General features: G+C 39.2%; 1 protein-coding gene across 7 annotated transcripts in view; it reads right to left on the bottom strand.

Moving 5' to 3' along the window:
• The window catches only part of BMPR1B (bone morphogenetic protein receptor type 1B), a 458,884-nt gene that overhangs the window by 248,300 nt on the left and 189,342 nt on the right, over positions 1-21,242 (bottom strand). The window contains exon 1 of one of the 7 annotated variants that reach the window (XM_059922441.1): positions 2,906-2,924. The exons of the other annotated variants lie outside the window; for them this stretch is intronic. The gene's annotated coding sequence lies outside the window, so the exon portion shown is untranslated. Of the gene's footprint in view, positions 1-2,905; positions 2,925-21,242 lie in introns of those variants that run through there. 7 annotated transcript variants of the gene reach the window in all.

Genomic DNA, 21,242 nt, shown 5'->3' with positions numbered 1-21,242 from the left:
GTAATGTACAATACGGCAACTAGAGTTAATAACACTGTATTGCATATTTGAAAGTTGAGAACTTTTAAGATTTACAGTCTTAACATCATAAGAAAAAAATACTGCATGTATGGTGATGGATAATAGCTAGAATTATTGTGGTAACTATTTTGCAATACATACAAATATCAAATCATTATGTTTTACACCTGAAGCTAATATAATATTGAATGTCAATTACACCTCAATTAAAAAAACATAAAAAAGAACACTGAAATCAAATACTTTACCATCACCACCACCCCAAAAGTGCAGATTGTTATGTGCTAAGTACCAAAAAATTAATCATATAAATCATAACTGAAAATTGATATTTACATTTATATGTCATTCCTTTATCTTAATATCTTCATTAGTTAATTAAATGTCTTGATTTCAAAAATATTTATTTAAAGAGAGGCAAGATGTAACAGTTGTCAAACTGGGCAATTATATTCAAATTATTTTAAACTAATTTTAGAACTATATTTTACAACTTAGCCTGAACTAGAAAGGTCAATTTATGTGTGCTTTTGCAAGCATGAGGGGAGGGGTGAGAATTGATTCAGAGAGGTAATTCAAAATCATTTTGATAACTACCTACTTCCCTGAAAGTATTAAAACTTCATTGGCTTTTTCAGAATAAGATTCAAACAACTCATGTTCTTCCCAGGTTGTGGTGTCGGTTAATTATAAAAGGAAGAAAAAATGTAAGGGCAGCTAAAAAGTCAATGCCAATGAAAGATGAATGATCAAATACTCAGTTTTAAAGATTTCAAAGCATGGACAGGTGATTTAATTTACATAGTACCTTCAAAGCCGCAAATGCAAAGTTCGAGGCATTTTATTATTGGTATCTGCCAAGGTTGAGGAGCCATATAAATCTTTTAAATAACAGGGTAAATCATCTTTAATCATTTTCAAATGACTTACCACAACAAACCTTCAAATTCTGAATGATCAAAAGCTCCCTAAGAGATATTATGTGATCATTAGCTCTACTATGTACCGTAACAAGTATTATATAGTGTAGGTATTACTACTTAAATATATGCACATTATGAAACACATTTTAATACCTTGTAATTCTAACAAGAGAAACTTTTAGACTTTTTGAGTTTTTGTCAAAATGGGATTAAATATGTTTTCATTATAATTAACCTGTATGGTTCCCTTAATCCCATGACCACCTTTCTCTGCTTTATGTTGGTCATCATCCATGTCCACAGGCAGATCCTGAAGATTACCATGGCTCCTAAATATTCAATCTCAAAATTCACTTTTTCATACATCTTAAACCATAACCTTTTCTCCTCCAAGCCTACTCACCCAACTATATCAACTAAGGCTATTCTTTAACTTCGTTGGAATCTCAAGTTCCTTGAATCTTCAATTCTCTCAGAATCCATCATCCTTCTCTTTCCTCTACATGCTAACCCACGATCAAGCACGGGAGTTCCTCAGTTCAGTCCTCTGCACTCTCATTATCTCAACTTATGCTCTCTTTCTAAGTGAACACATTCTTGCTTATAGCTTCAATTACCAAATGTCTACGTCCAGCCTAAACCTCTATTCTGTGTCTCGGGCCTGTATATTACAAAACCAAGCTCATTTGCTTCACCCACAAACCTGGTTCTTTTTCAACGTTCTCTTAGTGAATAAGTCTCATCTCTTCAGTTGTTCAAGCAAGAAATCTAGAAGGCATTTTGAAACCATCACCAGACCCTGTCCATTTTATACCCTATTTATCCTTCAAATTTATCCACTTCTCTCCATCTCTAGCACCCAAACCTAAGCCTTTAATGACCTGCCTACATAAGTCAAATAAAACTCGATAGGTGCTCAAAGCATCATATGCATCTACTTCACACGAATTATCAGTCTTGCAATTTCACATTTTGTAGTGTGATTATTTGAACAATGTGTATTTTTTCCCTAGGCTTGCACTGTCCAATTAGATAGCCACTAGCCAGAACATGCAGCTATTTAAATTTAAATTAAGTAAGATCAAATAAAATTAAGAATTCAATCCAAAGAAGACATGCAGACGGCCAACACGCACATGAAAAGATGCTCAACATCACTAATCAATAGGGAGATGCAAATCAAAACCACAACGAGATATCGCCTCACACCAGTCAGAATGGCAACTATCAAAAAGACAACAAATAACAAGTAGAGACAAGGTTGTGGGGAAAAGGGAAGCCTCGTCTTCTGTCGGTGGGAATGTAAAGTGGTGAAACTATTATGGAAAACAATATGCAGATTACTCAAAAAATTAAAAATGTAACTACTATATGATCCAGCCATTCCACTCCTGGGTATTTAACCAAAGAAAATGAAAATACGAATTCGAAAAGATATATGCACCCCTATGTTCAATGCAGCATTATTTATAATACCCAAGGTATGGAAGCAACCTAAGGTGCCCATCTATTATTGGTGGATAAAGAAGTGGTGTGTATATATATATATATATATATATATATATATATATATACATACACAATAGAATATTACTCAGCCGTAAAAAAGAAGGAAACCTTTCCCTTTGCAACACATGGATGGACATAGAAGGTATTACGCTAAGTGAGGTAAGTCAGAGAAAGACAAATACTGTACAATTTCACTTACATGTGGAATCTAAAAAATAAATCAAATGAACAAACATAACCAAACAGAAACAGAGTCATAGGCGCAAAGAACAAACAGATGATTGCCAGAGAGTAGGGGGTTTGGGGAGGAGAGAAATGGGTGAGGGAGATTAAGAGGTACAAGCTTTCAGTTTTACAACAAATGCGTCACAGGTATGAAACGTACAGTGTGGGGAATATAGTCAATAATTATGTAATATCTTTGTATGGTGACAGATGACAATTAGACTTACCATGGTGATCATTTTGTGATGTACAGAAGTATCAAATCACTATGTGGTGCACCAGGAACTATTACAGTCTTGTAGGTCAACTGCACTTCAAAAACAAATAAACAAACCCACAGAAAAAGAGATCAGATTTGTGGTTAACAGAGGGGGGGGGAAGGGGGAGAAGGGACTGAATGAAGGCAGTCAAAAGGTACAAACTTCTAGTTGTAAGACAGTTAAGTGCTAGGGATGTAAGGTACAACAGGATAAATGTAATTAACTCTGCTATAAGTTATACTGACATATCAAAGTTGTTAAGACTAAATCCTGAGTTCTCATCACAAAGAAAAAATACTTTTTCCGCATTTCTTTAATGTTTTATCTACGTGAGATGATGGAGAGTCACTAAACTTACTGAGATAATCATTTCATGATGCATATAAGTCAAATCACTATATTGTATATCTTAAACTTATATAGTGCTGTGTGCCAATTATAACTCAATAAAACTGGAGGGAAAAAAAGAATTCAATTCCTCGGTTTCACTAGCTACATTTCAAATGCCTAACAGGCCACATATGGCTAGCAGCTACCATACTGAATAATACAGATAAACAACATTTCCATCATCTCTATTAACAGTGCTACACTAAAATGTAAGCTGCATGAGAGCACTGTGTACCCACCACACACCCACACACAACTACTGAGTAATAATGAACGTAAGACAGTGAGACAACAATCAGAAATCATTCGTGGTTCAAATCCATCACACTATGAATCTCATTTACTGTAGTAGCTCCAATTCTTATAAGAACTGGTGAAAAGAAATGACTTTTTAAAAGTCACAATTATCAGCAGTGGCAGAAATTCTGGATCTCATTCCAACGGGGGGGTATCGTTGTTGTTATTAACCTTAGGACTCATTACTGCTTCTTAGATAAGTTTATAAGATACTAACGTACATCTCACAGCATCCGTTGTTGAAATGGAAAAGGAAAGCAGAACGCACAGCCTCTACTTATGAACTAACTATACACATACATTATCCACCTGGCAACTATTTCCTACGAAAATCTTCAATAACTGTGGCTAAAATTATATTCAAATAAAAAATTAAATCAAATCTCCCCGAATCCAAAGATTGTCACCTCTCCCAAAAGCAGTATAACATGTATTTAAAACTAATGTTTCCTAGGAGTTGTAAGAATTTTAAACAACTTTAAGAAAAACGGACTTTGAAAATTGGCTGGAAAAGCAAAAAAAAAAACAAAAGAAACAAAACACACTAAGCACACTATGCTAGAAAAATCAAAGTCAAAATGATGTACATGAAATGCTACATCAAAATTTAACATTTAACTCTAAGAGTTACCCTCCCTGAATTCTGAATTTCAGAATCTACACCTGTACAGGAAGACATTTAGCTAGTATTAATACTCAAGTAACTTAAGAAGAGAAAAATGCCCTAAGAGGACATATCCGAGTCACCTGCAAGGCTTTCTCAAGCTGCTTATAATTCTGAAATCCTCCTACTCCTTCCTAGGGATTCTCACATACCCTGGTTGTAGAGGCAGCTGATTGCCCAGCAAAGATTCACGGTCATCTTCCGTGGCACTGAGTCGTTGAGAAGCAGTGGTCCAGCGGGGGACCGCATTCCCCATCCTCCTTTGCATTTAGGTAGAGCCCTGTGGCTGCTTTTCACCAATGGACCATGAACAGAGGTGATGTATGTCACTTCAGGGCTTAGCGTAGATAAAAAGCTGACAGGCCTTCTCCACATTCTCTCTTCTCCCATATGAAACTTGGATGGGAATACCCAAGGCAGCTTTGGAAGCTGTATGCTAAAGACAGTGGATCATCTACCAGCCTAGATCCCTGAGCAGCTATATGAAGCCAAGCCCTCTTGCCTCCTACCTAACCCCCAGCCACCCCATACCCAGGTACCAGTCAAAAACTCTCATCTTGTACTTTACTTAGGTGAGAAATAAATACCTAGTGTGTTAATCCATTTGTATTTAGAGATTTATATGTTACTAGGACTAGATTAACCTTGGCGAGTATATGCCTCTATGTGGGCACACCCCATACCACTGCCCAAGGTTGAGACTTACCACCATGGTGAATCACCACTACAAATGGGAGTACATTACATAGATGTACTGGAGCAGAAGGGAGACGGAAAATGCTATGATTATAGTATTATATAATACTTCTCAAACCCCTGATATTGTGATATCAATTATCAGGGCTTAATTTACATTCACTTATGCAAATATTAATTCGATATCATATTATCTCTTTAAACGATCTGGCAAGTATCATGAGGTAAATAAAATTTCCTAAATTTCCACAAACTACAACAAAAACTACAGCTACTAGGAGTCCTAGAAATAGAGGGACCATTAACTATAAACTTCAGCAAAACCAAGTTGCCTGTAGTTCTTAAACACATCATTATATTTTATGATACATACTTTCTTCTCTGTTCATATCAGCCAACAAGCTTCCTTTATGTTTCAAAACACAGCTCAGATGTCACCTTCTCTGAAAAAACTTCAATCCCCCCCCTCAATCCTTGATAGAGTTAATCATTGCCGCTTCTTGCCTTTTTCACACCATATTGTAATTTAGTGGTTTACACATCAATTCTCTCTTCTAGATTTACTAACCAAAAGTTTGAATCTCATTCATCTCAGAAGCTGGCACCAAGTCAGTAAAATGTGCACTCTAAATAAATATTGATAAATGAATGAGTGAATAATTCTCTCAGCTCATCTCACTGTACAAAGACAAGAAAGTAGACTAGTCTGTTTTGCATACATTAGTATGTATCAAATATCCAAAAACAAGTCAAGGCGGTGGAAAGCAGGATACAGTATATGTGGTTAATATAAGTACTGGATGAGTCAATTTAATCTAAAAAAGGTTCTCTTTTATCAATAAAAATTTTTATACTGATTATCTGAAACTTTTAATACTGTAGTTTAACTTGAAAATATAGTAGAAATAAGCAGTTATATATAAAAAAAAAACCCCACACATTTCCACACATTTATAAATGATATCAAACAACCAAACTTAACATGTATCATTTACTAGGCTTGACTGAGTCTAATTTTTTGCCCCTGGCCTGTAATGACAGGAAACAATTCAATAGACTTGAATTTACTTCAGTAACTACCTCAGGGGTCCCAAAGTATGACCAGAGATACTTGGTATATTTTTTCTTTAATTTTGAGAGAAAAATAATACTGCAGAGAATAATATGAAATGAGGCATGCTTTGAAATAAAAATCACTTCTAATGCGGCCAGAAGGTTCTCAAAGGAAATATGAGAGTACCTTTCCTTATCTCAAGGTCCCTTAGTTGTCAGAAATGTACCTCAGCCTTGCAGAGCACCCTGTCTAAAGTAATCCCAGAATCTTCAGTGGGAATATATGACCAAAAGCTCCACTGCTAGATCTGGGAACATATTTTAAACCAACTTTGCAAACCTAGAATGCCTTTTACAGGCTCTTAAAAATGACAGGAAAGCTTCAAGTACAGTCTTCTCTGATGGTGTTAGTGAACGAGAATGCCACTTTGGAACCCAGCTCAGAAACTCTCTGTTCCAGCTACAGAAGTAACTTAAAGGGAAATATGAAAATTAATTAACATTCCAGGGATCCCATGCAACCCCAGGCATTTGGAAGAACAATAGGCTCCACAATCTCCAGCCATTCAGCCATGTAGAGGCTTCTGAGTGGGATGGTCCAGAACTGACCTTGAACGTGTGCAAAGGCCGTCTACACTACCATAGTGTACCTCTTGCAACACCTCACAAATGATGACACGGAGAAGGAGAAAGGACTGAATAGTATTTAAGATCAGGAAGAGGGAGGAGAAACTAAACTGGGAGAAAGTTTTCAGGAAAGCATCTTCATAGGCCTATTAAGTAAGAAGACTGACTGTGACGGCGCTTATCACTAAAATTTGCTTACTCTGTGCTAGGTATTCTAGGCACCATACACATATTAAATATTGTAATCTTTACAACAATTTCGTAAGTTGGGCACTATTATTATCTCCACTTTATACCTGAGAAAGCTACAGCACAGAGTAATTAAGTACCTTGCCCAAGGCCACACACCTATAAGTGGCAGAATCTGACACTCATTTTCTAGACTTTGCACTCTAGTTCTACATGACAGCTGCCTCTCATTTTGGTTAGTTGGCATGGATCAACCAACAGTATAGTGGATTAGTGTCCTCCAAAAATTCATTCCACTCAGAACATTGGAAATAGGGTCTTTAGCAGAAATAATTAATTAAAATTAGGTCATACTGGATTAGGGAAGGCGCTACCTCCAGTGATTTATATCCTTGAAAGAGGCGAGGACACACAGAGATAGACACAGAGAAAGAGACCATGTGTAGATGGAGGCAGAGACTAGAGTGGCACAGCTAGAAAGCAAAGAATGCCAATGACTGCCAGAAGCCAGCAGATGCTAGGCAAGGGCAAAGAAGGATTCTTTTCCTAGAGCCTTCACAGAGGGAGCGTGGTCCTGCCAACACCTTGATTTCAGACTTCTGGCCTCCAGAACTATGAGCGAAATAATTTTTGTTGTTTAAGCCACCAAGTTTGTGGCAATTTCTCACAGCAACCCTAGGAAACCCAATCCAAGGAATAAGATTATGACAAGGACATCAGCATCTTGGTGGAATGAGACGTTCCCTTTGTCTCGCCCCTTTGATCTACATCTAGTAAAACATGCATGATTCAAAAACAGGTTCCTTTTCTGCCCAACACATTAGGATGCCAGAGAGACCCACACATCTGTACCTCTGCATGTGAGTGGGCTGGACACACAGAGCAGTCAGCACTGGGGTCCAGCAAAGGCCCCACCCCAGACCCCAGCCTTGACAGCCGAGCCCACGGCCCCAGAGAACTCGGTAGCAGCCGCAGAGGCAGCACACACAGCTGCAGCCTCTCAGGCACGGCAGCACCTGCAGTGACAGGGGACCAGGCAGCAGAGGTGGGGGGGCCTGGGACCCTGTCTCTCCACCCGCTGCAGTGCCTGCAAATCTGCCGCTCACCCACGGTGGCAGGTGCTCATGAACCTGACAACTCCAGCTTCCCCACACACTCCCCCTTTCTACACTGTGGCAGCACCGCCCATGACCCAGGCGACCCTGGACACGGCGGACGAGCCTGCCAACATGGTGCCCTCAGTGGCAACATCAGCTACAGCAGCGAAACTGGCAGTAGCAAAGCACCAGCTACCCTGGAGGTACCAGCAGTGAGGACAAGGGCACTGGTAACACCTCTGGCGTTAAGTGGTGGAGGGTGGAGAGCACCAATTCTCACATACATCTCAGAGGCAGCTCAGGTGAGAGAAATCAAAAACTACTGCCTACAGCTCCATCTACTGAAAAGCAAAAGAAGGGCCTCTAAATACCAATCTGTTGAACTGTTAGAATCAAAGTAAACAAAGCTTTACTTAAATAAGAAAAGTGTTCACTACTCCAAATACACCAGCAAAAGAACAGCTCATCAAGCACCATGAAAACCCACAGTAGGGGCTTCCCTGGTGGCACAGTGGTTGAGAATCTGCCTGCCAATGCAGGGGACGCGGGTTCGGGCCCTGGTCTGGGAAGATCCCACCATGCCGCGGAGCAGCTAGGCCCGTGAGCCACAACTACTGAGCCTGCGCGTCTGGAGCCTGTGCTCCGCAACAAGAGAGGCCGCGATAGTGAAGAGGCCCACGCACCGCGATGATGGGTGGCCCCCGCTTGCCGCAACTAGAGAAAGCCCTCGCACAGAAACGAAGACCCAACACAGCCAAAAATAAAATAAATAAATAAATAAATAAAAAGAAAAGGCCTATCAGAAACCTAAATAAACCATGTAATATAAAAAATATTTATTAAAAAAAACACCACAGTAATATTATCACAAAAAGAAAATTATAATTCTCCAGAAACCAAACTGAAAACCACAGAAGACTGTAATCTGATAGGGAATTCAAAATAGCTGTCACGAAGAAACTCAATGAGCTACAAAATCTCAGAAAGACAGTTCAATGAGCTCAGGAATAAAATTCATGAACAGAAGGAATACTTTACCAAAGACGTTGAAACTCTAAAAAATAAGAACCAAACAGAAGTTCTAGAGCTGAAGAACTCAATAAATGAGATGAAGAATGCATTAGGAAGCGCCAGAAATAGAGCAGATCATTTGGAAAAGAAAATTAGTGAGCTCAAAGACAGAAATCTGAAAATGATTCAGGTAGAAGATGAGAGAGAACTAAGATTTTTTTTTTTAAATGGAGAAACTCCATGAGAACTATCCAGCTCCCCTAAGAAAAGGCAACACAGGGATACTGGGTACCCCAGAAAGAGAAGAGAGAGAGAAGAAAGCAGAGAGCTTATTTAAAGAAACAATGGCTGAGAAGTTCCCAAACCTGGGGAAGGAACAAGGTATACAAGCCTACTGAACTAATAGAACAGCTAATTATCTCAATGCAAAAAGACATTCTGCAAGACACATTATACTAAAACAACCAAAGTCAATAACAAAGAAAGAATTTGTTCTGTTCAAAACAAACGGGGGGGGAAAAAAAAGACAGTAATGTACAAAGGTACCATTAGGCTATCAGTAGATTTCTCAGGAGAAACTGTACTGACCAGAAAAAGGTACAGTGACATACTCAAAATATTGAAAGATAAAAACTGTCAGTCAAGAATACTCTATCCAGCAAAGTTACCTTCAGATAGGAAAGAGAAACAAAGGCTTTCCCAGACAAACAAAAGCTGAGAAAGTTATTACCACTAGACCTACCTTGCAAGAAATGTTGAAAGGAGCTCTTTTATCAGAAACAAAAAGGCAAAAGTACACAAAACTTTAACACATTTTTGACCGGAGGCATATTACGGCCACAGGCACTGGTTTCTGCAAAAATCCCCTGGTCAATAATGTGTTAAATAAGGCGATAAACAGACAGAATCAGAAAATTGCAACTCTATACCAGAACAAGTTGCTAAACAATTATAGTATAAAGGTTAAAGGAAAAAAGCATCAAAAATAACTATAACTACTTTGATTTGGTAACAAATGCACAACAACAACAAAGAAATAATTTGCAATAAAAAACTGGAAAGGAAAAGGACAAAACCTGTATACACAAATGAAGATGAGGTGCTACCAGCAGAAAAAGGACTATGTTATGTATGAGATGTTTTATACAAATATCATGATAAACACAATACAAAAACGCAGAGCAGAGACACGAAACAAAAAAAAAAAGAAGACCCTGAGAAACATCATAGAAAACCACCAAACTAAAACTGCAGACAGAAACACAAAGGAAAAGGAACAATAAAGATATACAGCAACTAGAAACAAAAGATAGAGAGAAAATACCAAGTTCCCATTAACAATAATCACTCAATGTAAATGAATTGAATTCACCAATCTAAAGACACAGAGTGGCTGGATGGATTAAAAAACAAGACCCAACTATATGGTACCTCTAGGAGACTCACCTCAGCTCTAAAGACAAACACAGGCTCAAAGTGAAGGGATGGACGATGATACTCCACACAAGTGGCAGCCAAAAGAAAGTGGGTGAAGCTACACTCATAACAGACAAAATATACTTCAAGACAAAAAAAGGTAACAAGTGACAAAGATGGACATTATATAATGATAAAGGGGACAATCCAGAAAGAAAACATAGTATTTATTAATAAATATGCACCAAGGGGGAGGAGAGAAGATGGCGGAAGAGTAAGACGCGGAGATCACCTTCCTTCCCACAGATACAGTAGAAATACATCTACACGTGGAACTGCTCCTACAGAACACCCACTGAACGCTGGCAGAAAACGTCAGACCTCCCAAAAGGCAAGAAACTCCCCCCGTACTTGGGTAGGGCAAAAGAAAAAAGAAATAACAGAGACAAAAGAATAGGGACGGCACCTGCACCAGTGGGAGGGAGCTGTGAAGGAGGAAAGATTTCCACGCACTAGGAGCCCCTTCGCGGGCAGAGACTGCGGGTGGCAGAGGGGGGAAGCTTCGGAGCCACGGAGGAGAGCGCAGCCACAGAGGTGCGGAGGGCAAAGCGGAGAGATTCCCGCACAGAGGCTCGGCGCCGAGCAGCACTCACCAGCCCAAGAGGCTTGTCTGCTCAGCCGCCGGGGCGGGCGGGGCTGGGAGCTGAGGCTCGGGCTTCGGTCGGATCGCAGGGAGAGGACTGGGGTTGGCGGCGTGAACACAGCCTGAAGGGGTTAGTGCACCACAGCTAGCCGGGAGGGAGCCCGGGAAAAAGTCTGCAGCTGCCGAAGAGGCAAGAGACTTTTTCTTCCCTGTTTCCTGGTGCGCGAGGAGAGGGGATTCAGAGCGCCGCCTAAACGAACTTCAGAGACGGGCGCGAGCCGCAGCTAACAGCGCGGATCCCATAGCAACAGGGGCGCAGAGGGAAAAACGGAGAGACTCCCGCACAGAGGCTCGGCGCCGAGCAGCGCTCACCAGCCCGAGAGGCTTGTCTGCTCCCCCGCCGGGGCGGGCGGGGCTGGGAGCGGAGGCTCGGGCTTCGGTCGGATCGCAGGGAGAGGACTGGGGTTGGCGGCGTGAACACAGCCTGAAGGGGTTGGCGCACCACAGCTGGCTGGGAGGGAGACCGGGAAAAAGTCTGCAGCTGCCGAAGAGGCAAGAGACTTTTTCTTGCCTCTTTGTTTCGCGGCGCGCAAGGAGAGGGGATTCAGAGCGCCGCCTAAACGAACTCCAGAAACTGGCGCGAGCCGCGGCGATCAGCGCGGACCCCAGAGACGGGCGTGAGACGCTGGGGCTGCTGCTGCCGCCTCCAAGAAGCCTGTGTGCGAGCACAGGTCACTCTCCACACCGCCCCTCCCGGGAGCCCGTGAAGCCCGCCACTGCCAGGGTCCCGTGATCCAGGGACAACATCCCCCGGGAGAACGCACTGCGCGCCTCAGGCTGCTGCAACGTCACGCCGGCCTCTGACACCGCAGGCTCGCCCCGCCTCCTCTGTACCCCTCCCTCCCCGCGGCTTGGGTGAGCCAGAGCCCCCGAAGCAGCTGCTCCTTTAACCCCGTCCTGTCTGGGCGGGGAACAGACGCCCTCAGGCGACCTACACGCAGAGGCGGGTCCAAATCCAAAGCTGATCCCCAGGAGCTGTGCGAACAGAGAAGAGGAGGGGAAATCTGTCCCAGCAGCCTCAGAAGAAGCGGATTAAAACACCACAAACAACTTGATGTGCCTGCATCTGTTGAATACCTGAATAGACAACGAATCATCCCAAATTCAGGAGGTGGACTTTGGGAGCAGGATATATTAATTTTTCCCCTTTTCCTTTTTTTTTGTGAGTGTATATGTATATGCTTCTGGGGGAGATTTTGTCTGTATAGCTTTGCTTTACAATAGCTTTATTTTACTTCACTATATTATAGCTTCTTTCTTTCTTTCCTTTCTTTCTTTCTTTCTTTCCTTCCTTCCTTCCTTCCTTCCTCCTTCCTTCCTTCCTTCCTTCCTTTCTTTCTTTCTATTTTTTCTCCCTCTTACTCTGAGCCGTGTGGACGAAAGGCTCTTGGTGCTTCAGCCAGGCATCAGGGCCGTACCTCGGAGGTGGGAGAGCCAACTTCAGGACACTGGTCCACAAGAGACCTCCCAGCTCCACGTAATACCAAACGGCAAAAATCTCTCAGAGATCTCCATCTCAACATCAAGACCCAGCATCACTCAATGACCAGCAAGCTACAGTGCTGAACACCCTATGCCAAACAACTAGCAAGACAGGAACACAGCCTCATCCATTAGCAGAGAGGCTGCCTAAAATCATAATAAGGCCACAGACACCCCAAAATACACCACCAGACGTGGATGTGCCCACCAGAAAGACAAGATCCAGCCTCATCCACCAGAGCTCAGGCACTAGTTCCCTCCACCAGGAAGCCTACACAACCCACTGAACCAACCTTAGCCACTGAGGACAGATACCAAAAACAACGGGAACTACAAACCTGCAACCTGTGATAAGGAGACCCCAAACACAGTAAGATAAGCAAAATGAGACGACAGAAAAACACACAGCAGATGAAGGAGCAGGGTCAAAACACACTAGACTTAACAAATGAAGAGGAAATAGGTAGTCTACCTGAAAAAGAATTCAGAATAATGATAGTAAGGATGAACCAAAATCTTGGAAATAGAATAGACAAAATGCAAGAAGCATTTAACAAGGACGTAGAAGAACTAAAGAGGAATCAAGCAATGATGAAAAACACAATAAATGAAATTAAAAATACTCTAGATGGGATCAATAGCAGAATAACTGAGGCAGAAGAAAGGATAAGTGACCTGGAAGATAAAATGGTGGAAATAACTACTGCAGAGCAGGATAAAGAAAAAAGAATGAAAAGAACTGAGGACAGTCTCAGAGACCTCTGGGACAGCATTAAACGCACCAACATTCGAATTATAGGGGTCCCAGAAGAAGAAGAGAAAAAGAAAGGGACTGAGAAAATATTTGAAGAGATTATAGTTGAAAACTTCCCTAATATGGGAAAGGAAATAGTTAATCAAGTCCTGGAAGCACAGAGAGTCCCATACAGGATAAACCCAAGGAGAAACACGCCAAGACACATATTAATCAAACTGTCAAAAATTAAATATAAGGAAAACATATTAAAGGCAGCAAGGGAAAAAAAACAAATAACACACAAGGGAATCCCCATAAGGTTAACATCTGATCTTTCAGCAGAAACTCTGCAAGCCAGAAGGGAGTGGCAAGATATACTTAAAGTCATGAAGGAGAAGAACCTACAACCAAGATTACTCTACCCAGCAAGGATCTCATTCAAATGTGATGGAGAAATTAAAACCTTTACAGACAAGCAAAAGCTGAGAGAGTTCAGCACTACCAAACCAGCTTTACAACAAATGCTAAAGGAACTTCTCTAGGCAAGAAACACAAGAGAAGGAAAACACCTACAATAACAAACCCAAAACATTTAAGAAAATGGGAATAGGAACATACATATCGATAATTACCTTGAATGTAAATGGATTAAATGCTCCCACCAAAAGACACAGGCTGGCTGAATGGATACAAAAACAAGACCCATATATATGCTGTCTACAAGAGACCCACTTCAGACCTAGAGACACATACAGACTGAAAGTGAAGGGATGGAAAAAGATATTCCATGCAAATGGAAATCAAAAGAAAGCTGGAGTAGCAATTCTCATATCAGACAAAATAGACTTTAAAATAAAGACTATTACAAGAGACAAAGAAGGACACTATATAATGATCAAGGGATCGATCCAAGAGGAAGGTATCACAATTGTAAATATTTATGCACCCAACATAGGAGCACCTCAATACATAAGGCAAGTACTAACAGCCATAAAAGGGGAAATCGACAGCAACACAATCATAGTAGGGGACTTTAACACCCCACTTTCACCAATGGACAGATCATCCAAAATGAAAATAAATAAGGAAACACAAGCTTTAAATGATACATTAAACAAGATGGACTTAATTGATATTTATAGGACATTCCACCCAAAAACAACAGAATACACATTTTTCTCAAGTGCTCATGGAACATTCTCCAGGATAGATCATATCTTGGGTCACAAATCAAACCTTGGTAAATTTAAGAAAATTGAAATCGTATCAAGTATCTTTTCCGACCACAACGCTATGAGACTAGATATCAATTACAGGAAAAGATCTGTAAAAAATACAAACACATGGAGGCTACACAATACATTACTTAATAATGAAGTGATTACTGAAGAAATCAAAGGGGAAATCAAAAAATACCTAGAAATAAATGACAATGGAGATACGACGACCCAAAACCTATGGGACGCAGCAAAAGCAGTGCTAAGAGGGAAGTTTATAGCAATACAAGCCTACCTCAAGAAACAGGAAACATCTCGAATAAACAACCTAACCTTGCACCTAAAGCAATTAGAGAAAGAAGAACAAAAAAACCCCAAAGCCAGCAGAAGGAAAGAAATTATAAAGATCAGGTCAGAAATAAATGAAAAAGAAATGAAGGAAACAATAGCAAAAATCAATGAAACTAAAAGCTGGTTCTTTGAGAAGATAAACAAAATTGATAAACCATTAGCCAGACTCATCAAGAGAAAAAGGGAGAAGACTCAGATCAATAGAATTAGAAATGAAAAAGGAGAAATAACCACTGACACTGCAGAAATACAAACGATCATGAGAGATTACTACAAGCAACTCTATGCCAATAAAATGGACAACCTGGAAGAAATGGACAGATTCTTAGAAATGCACAAACTGCCGAGACTGAACCAGGAAGAAATAGAAAATATGAACAGACCAATCACAAGCACTGAAATTGAAACTGTGATTAAAAACCTTCCAACAAACAAAAGCCCAGGACCAGATGGCTTCACAGGTGAATTCTATCAAACATTTAGAGAAGAGCTAACACCTATCCTTCTCAAACTCTTCCAAAATATTGCAGAGGGAGGAACACTCCCAAACTCATTCTACGAGGCCACCATCACCCTGATACCAAAACCAGACAAAGATGTCACAAAGAAAGAAAACTACAGGCCAATATCACTGATGAACATAGATGCAAAAATCCTCAACAAAATACTAGCAAACAGAATCCAACAGCACATTAAAAGGATCATACACCATGATCAAGTGGGGTTTATCCCAGGAATGCAAGGATTCTTCAATATACGCAAATCAATCAATGTGATACACCATATTAACAAATTGAAGGAGAAAAACCATATGATCATCTCAATAGATGCAGAGAAAGCTTTCGACAAAATTCAACACCCATTTATGATAAAAGCCCTGCAGAAAGTAGGCATAGAGGGAACTTTCCTCAACATAATAAAGGCCATATATGACAAACCCACAGCCAACATTGTCCTCAATGGTGAAAAACTGAAACCATTTCCACTAAGATCAGGAACAAGACAAGGCTGCCCACTCTCACCACTATTATTCAACATAGTTTTGGAAGTGTTAGCCACAGCAATCAGAGAAGACAAAGAAATAAAAGGAATCCAAATCGGAAAAGAAGAAGTAAAGCTGTCACTATTTGCAGATGACATGATACTATACATAGAGAATCCTAAAGAGGCTACCAGAAAACTCCTAGAGCTAATCAATGAATTTGGTAAAGTAGCAGGATACAAAATTAATGCACAGAAATCGCTTGCATTTCTATACACTAATGACGAAAAATCTGAAAGGGAAATTAAGAAAACACTCCCGTTTACCATTGCAACAAAAAGAATAAGATATCTAGGAATAAACCTACCTAAGGAGACAAAAGACCTGTATGCAGAAAATTATAAGACACTGATGAAAGAAATTAAAGATGATACAAATAGATGGAGAGATATACCATGTTCCTGGATTGGAAGAATCAACATTGTGAAAATGACTCTACTACCCAAAGCAATCTACAGATTCAATGCAATCCCTATCAAACTACCACTGGCATTTTTCACAGAACTAGAACAAAAAATTTCACAATTTGTATGGAAACACAAAAGACCCCGAATAGCCAAAGCAATCTTGAGAACGAAAAATGGAGCTGGGGGAATCAGGCTCCCTGACTTCAGACTATACTACAAAGCTTCAGTAATCAAGACAGTTTGGTACTGGCACAAAAACAGAAATATTGATCAATGGAACAGGATAGAAAGCCCAGAGATAAACCCACACACATATGGCCACCTTATCTTTGATAAAGGAGGCAAGCATATACAGTGGAGAAAAGACAGCCTCTTCAATAAGTGGTGCTGGGAAAATTGGACAGGTACATGTAAAAGTATGAAATTAGAACACTCCCTGACACCATGCACAAAAATAAACTCCAAATGGATTAAAGACCTAAGTGTAAGGCCAGACACTATCAAACTCTTAGAGGAAAACATAGGCAGAACACTCTATGACATACATCACAGCAAGATTCTTTTTGACCCAGCTCCCAGAGAAATGGAAATAAGAACACAAATAAACAAATATGACCTAATGAAACTTAAAAGCTTTTGCACAGCAAAGGAAACCATAAACAAGACCAAAAGACAACCCTTAGAATGGGAGAAAATATTTGCAAATGAAGCAACTGACAAAGGATTAATCTCCAAGATTTACAAGCAGCTCATGCAGCTCAATAACAAAAAAACGAACAACCCAATCCAAAAATGGGCAGAAGACCTAAATAGACATTTCTCCAAAGAAGATATACAGATGGCCTACAGACACATGAAAGAATGCTCAACATCATTAATCATTAGAGAAATGCAAATCAAAACTACAATGAGATATCATCTCACACCGGTCAGAATGGCCATCATCAAAAAATCTACAAACAATAAATGCTGGAGAGGGTGTGGAGGAAAGGGAACACTCTTGCACTGTTGGTGGGAATGTAAATTGATACAGCCACTATGGAGAACAGTATGGAGGTTCCTTAAAAAACTAAAAATAGAACTACCATATGACCCAGCAATTCCACTACTGGGCATATACCCTGAGAAAACCATAGGTCAAAAAGTGTCATGTACCACAATGTTCATTGCAGCTCTATTTACAATAGCCAGGACATGGAAGCAACCTAAATGTCCATCGACAGACGAATGGATAAAGAAGATGTGGCACATATATACAATGGAATATTACTCAGCCATAAAAAGAAATGAAATGGAGGTATTTGTAATGAGGTGGATGGAGTTAGAGTCTGTCATACAGAGTGAAGTAAGTCAGAAAGAGAAAAACAAATACAGTATGCTAACACATATATACGGAATCTAAGGAAAAAAAAAAAAAAAGGCCATGAAGAACCTAGTGGCAAGACGGGAATAAAGACACAGACCTACTAGAGAATGGACTTGAGGATATGGGGAGGGGGTGGGGTGAGATGTGACAGGGTAAGAGAGTGTCATGGACATATATACACTACCAAATGTAAAATAGATAGCTAGTGGGAAGCAGCCGCATAGCCCAGGGAGATCAGCTCGGTGCTTTGTGACCACCTAGAGGGGTGGGATGGGGAGGGTGGGAGGGAGGGAGATGCAAGAGGGAAGAGAAATGGGAACATATTGTATATGTATAACTGATTCACTTTGTTATAAAGCAGAAGCTAACACACTATTGTAAGGCAATTATACTTCAATAAAGATGTTTAAAAAAAAATAAATAAATAAATAAATATGCACCAAGAGAAAAGCACTAAAAAATATAAAGCAATTCTTAACAGATCTAAAGAGAGAAACTGACAGCAGTACAATAATAATAGGGGACTTTACATCCCACTTACATCAGTGGATAGGACATCCAGACAGAAAGTCAACAAGGAAACACAGGTCTTAAATGAAACATCAGATCATACAGATTAACAGATATATACAGAGCATTCCATCCAACTGCAGAATACACATTCTTCTCAAGTGCAGATAGAACATTCTCAAGAACAGACCATATGTTGGGACACAAAATCAGTCTGAATAAATTTAAGAAGACTAAAATCATATCAAGCATCTTTTCCAACCACAATGGTATGAAACTAGAAATCAACTACAAGAAGAAAGCTGGAAAAATCACAAATGTGTGGAGACTAAACAAAATGCGACTGAACAACTACTGGGTCAATGGAGAAATCAAAAAATACTAGAAGACAAATGAAAATTAAAATATGACATACCAAAATCTATGGGATGCAGCAAAATAGGTACTAAGAGGAAAGTTACAGCAATACAGGCCTAACTCAGGAAACAAAAAAATCTCAAATAATCTAACTTTACACCTAAAGGAACTAGAAAAAGAAGAACAAACAAAGATCAAAGTCAATAAAAGGAAGGAAATAATAAAAATCAGGAAAATTAATGAAATGGAGACTAAAAAGATGATAGAAAAGACCAATGAAACTAAGCACTGGTTTTTTGAAAAAACAAACAAAATTGAAAAGCCTTTAGCTAGATTCACTAAGAAGAAAAGAGAGAAGGTTCAAACAAATGAAATCAGAAACAAAAGAGAAAAAATACAAAACATTGTAACAGATTACAATGAACAGCTATAAGCTAACAAAATGGACAACCTAAAAGAAATGGATAAATACTTAGAAGCATACAACCTTCCAAGACTGAATCAGGAAGACATAAAAAATCTGAATAGACCAATCACTAATAAGGGGATTGAAGCAATAATCAAAAATCTCTCCCAAAAAACAAAACTCCAGGACTAATGGCTTCACCTGTAGATTCTACCAAACATTCAAAAGACTTAATTCCTATCCTTCTCAAACTCTTCCAATAATACTGAAGAAAGGGGAATGTCCCCTAACACATTTTTTCAAGGTCAGTGTTACCCTGATACCAAAATAAGACAAGGATAACACAAAAAAGAGAAAATTACAGGCCACTATCACTGATTAAACATAGACGCAAAAATCCTCAACAACAATGTATTAGCAAACCGAACTCAACAATACTTTAAAAGGATCATACACCATGATCAAGTGGGATTTATTCCAGGGATGCAAGGATGGTTCAACATCTGCAAATCATTCAACATGATACATCACTTTAACAAAAGAAAAGATAAAAATCATACAATTATCTCAATAAATGCAGAAAAAGCATCTGACAAGATTCAACATCCAATAAAATGGGTATAGAAGAACTGTACCTCAACATAATAAAGGCCACAGATGACAAACCCACAGCTAACATCATACTCAATGATGAAAAACTGAAAGCTATCCTTCTAAGTTCAGGAATAAGACAAGGATGCCCACTCCCACTACTCTTATTCAACACAGCATTGGAAGTACTAGAGTAATTAGGCAAGAAAAAGAAATAAAAGGCATCCAAATTGGAAAGGAAGGAAAACTGTCACTATTTACGACATTTTATATACAGAAAACCCTGAAGACACCACCAAAAAAAAATTAGAAATAATAAATGAATACATTAAGTTGCAGGGCACAAAGTTAATATACAAAAATCTGTTGTATTGCCATGCACTAACAATAAACTTGCAGAGAAAAACAATTAAGAAAACAATTCCATTTAAAATCTCAACAATACCTAAGAATAAATATAACCAAGGAGGTAAAAGACCTGTACGTTGAAAACTATAAGACACTGTTGAAAGAAATTGAAAGAGACACAAATAAATGGAGAGATATTCCATGTTCATGAACTGGAAGAATTAACATTGTTAAAATGTCCATATTACCTAAAGCAATCCACAGATTCAATGCAATTCCTATCAGAATCCCAAGGACATGTTGTTGTTGTTGTTTTTACAGAAATAGGACAAAAAAAAATCCTAAAAATGCATGAAAATACAAAAGATTCCAAATAGCCAAAGCAATCCTGAGGGAAAAAACAACAAAGCTGGAATCATCAAAACTCTGATTTCAAATTATACCACAAAGCTATAGTAATGAAAACAGCATGGTATTGGCGGAAGAACAGATACACAGATCTATGAAACCAAACTGAGAGCCCAGAAATAAACTCACACATATATGGACAACTAATTTACAACAAAGGAGATACAAACATACAACGGAGAAAGGAAATTCTCTTCAATATGGTGTTGGGAAAACTGGACAGCCACATGCAAAAGAATTTAACTAGACCACTATCTTATACAAAAAAATTAACACAAAATCATTGGAGGACCTGAATGTAGGAGCTGAAACCATAATAATCCCAGAAGAAAACATAAGCAGTATGCTCTCTGACATCAGCCTTAGCAGTATCTTTTTGGATATATCTGCTCAGGCAAAGGAAACAAAAGCAAAAATAAACAAGTGGGACTACATCAAACTAAAAAGCTTCTGCACATCAAAGGAAACCATCAATAAGTCAAAAAGACAACCTACCAAATGAGGAAAGATATCTGTAAATCATATATCCAATAAGGGGTTAGTATCCAAACTATATTAAAAATTCATACAATTCAATAACAACAACAAAAACAACCTGATTAGAAAATGGCCAGAGGATCTGAATATTTTTCCAAAGAAGATATACAGATAGTCAACAGGTACATGAAAAGATGTTCAACATCACGAATTACGATGGAAATACAAATCAACACCATAATGAAATATCACATCATGACTGCTAGAATGGCTATTATCAAAAGACAACAAGTGGTGGAGAGGATGTGGACAAACGCAAACCCTTATACAGTATTGATAGAAATGCAGGTGAAGCCACTATAGAAAACAGAATGCAGATTCCTCAAAATATTAAGAACAGAACTACCATATAATCCAGTTATTCCACTTGTATTTATCTGAAGAATACAAAAACAGTAATTCA

The sequence above is a fragment of the Balaenoptera ricei genome, chromosome 5 (genome assembly GCF_028023285.1).
Source record: "Balaenoptera ricei isolate mBalRic1 chromosome 5, mBalRic1.hap2, whole genome shotgun sequence".
Lineage (NCBI taxonomy): Eukaryota > Metazoa > Chordata > Mammalia > Artiodactyla > Balaenopteridae > Balaenoptera > Balaenoptera ricei.
This window is presented reverse-complemented; position numbering and strand designations above follow the sequence as displayed.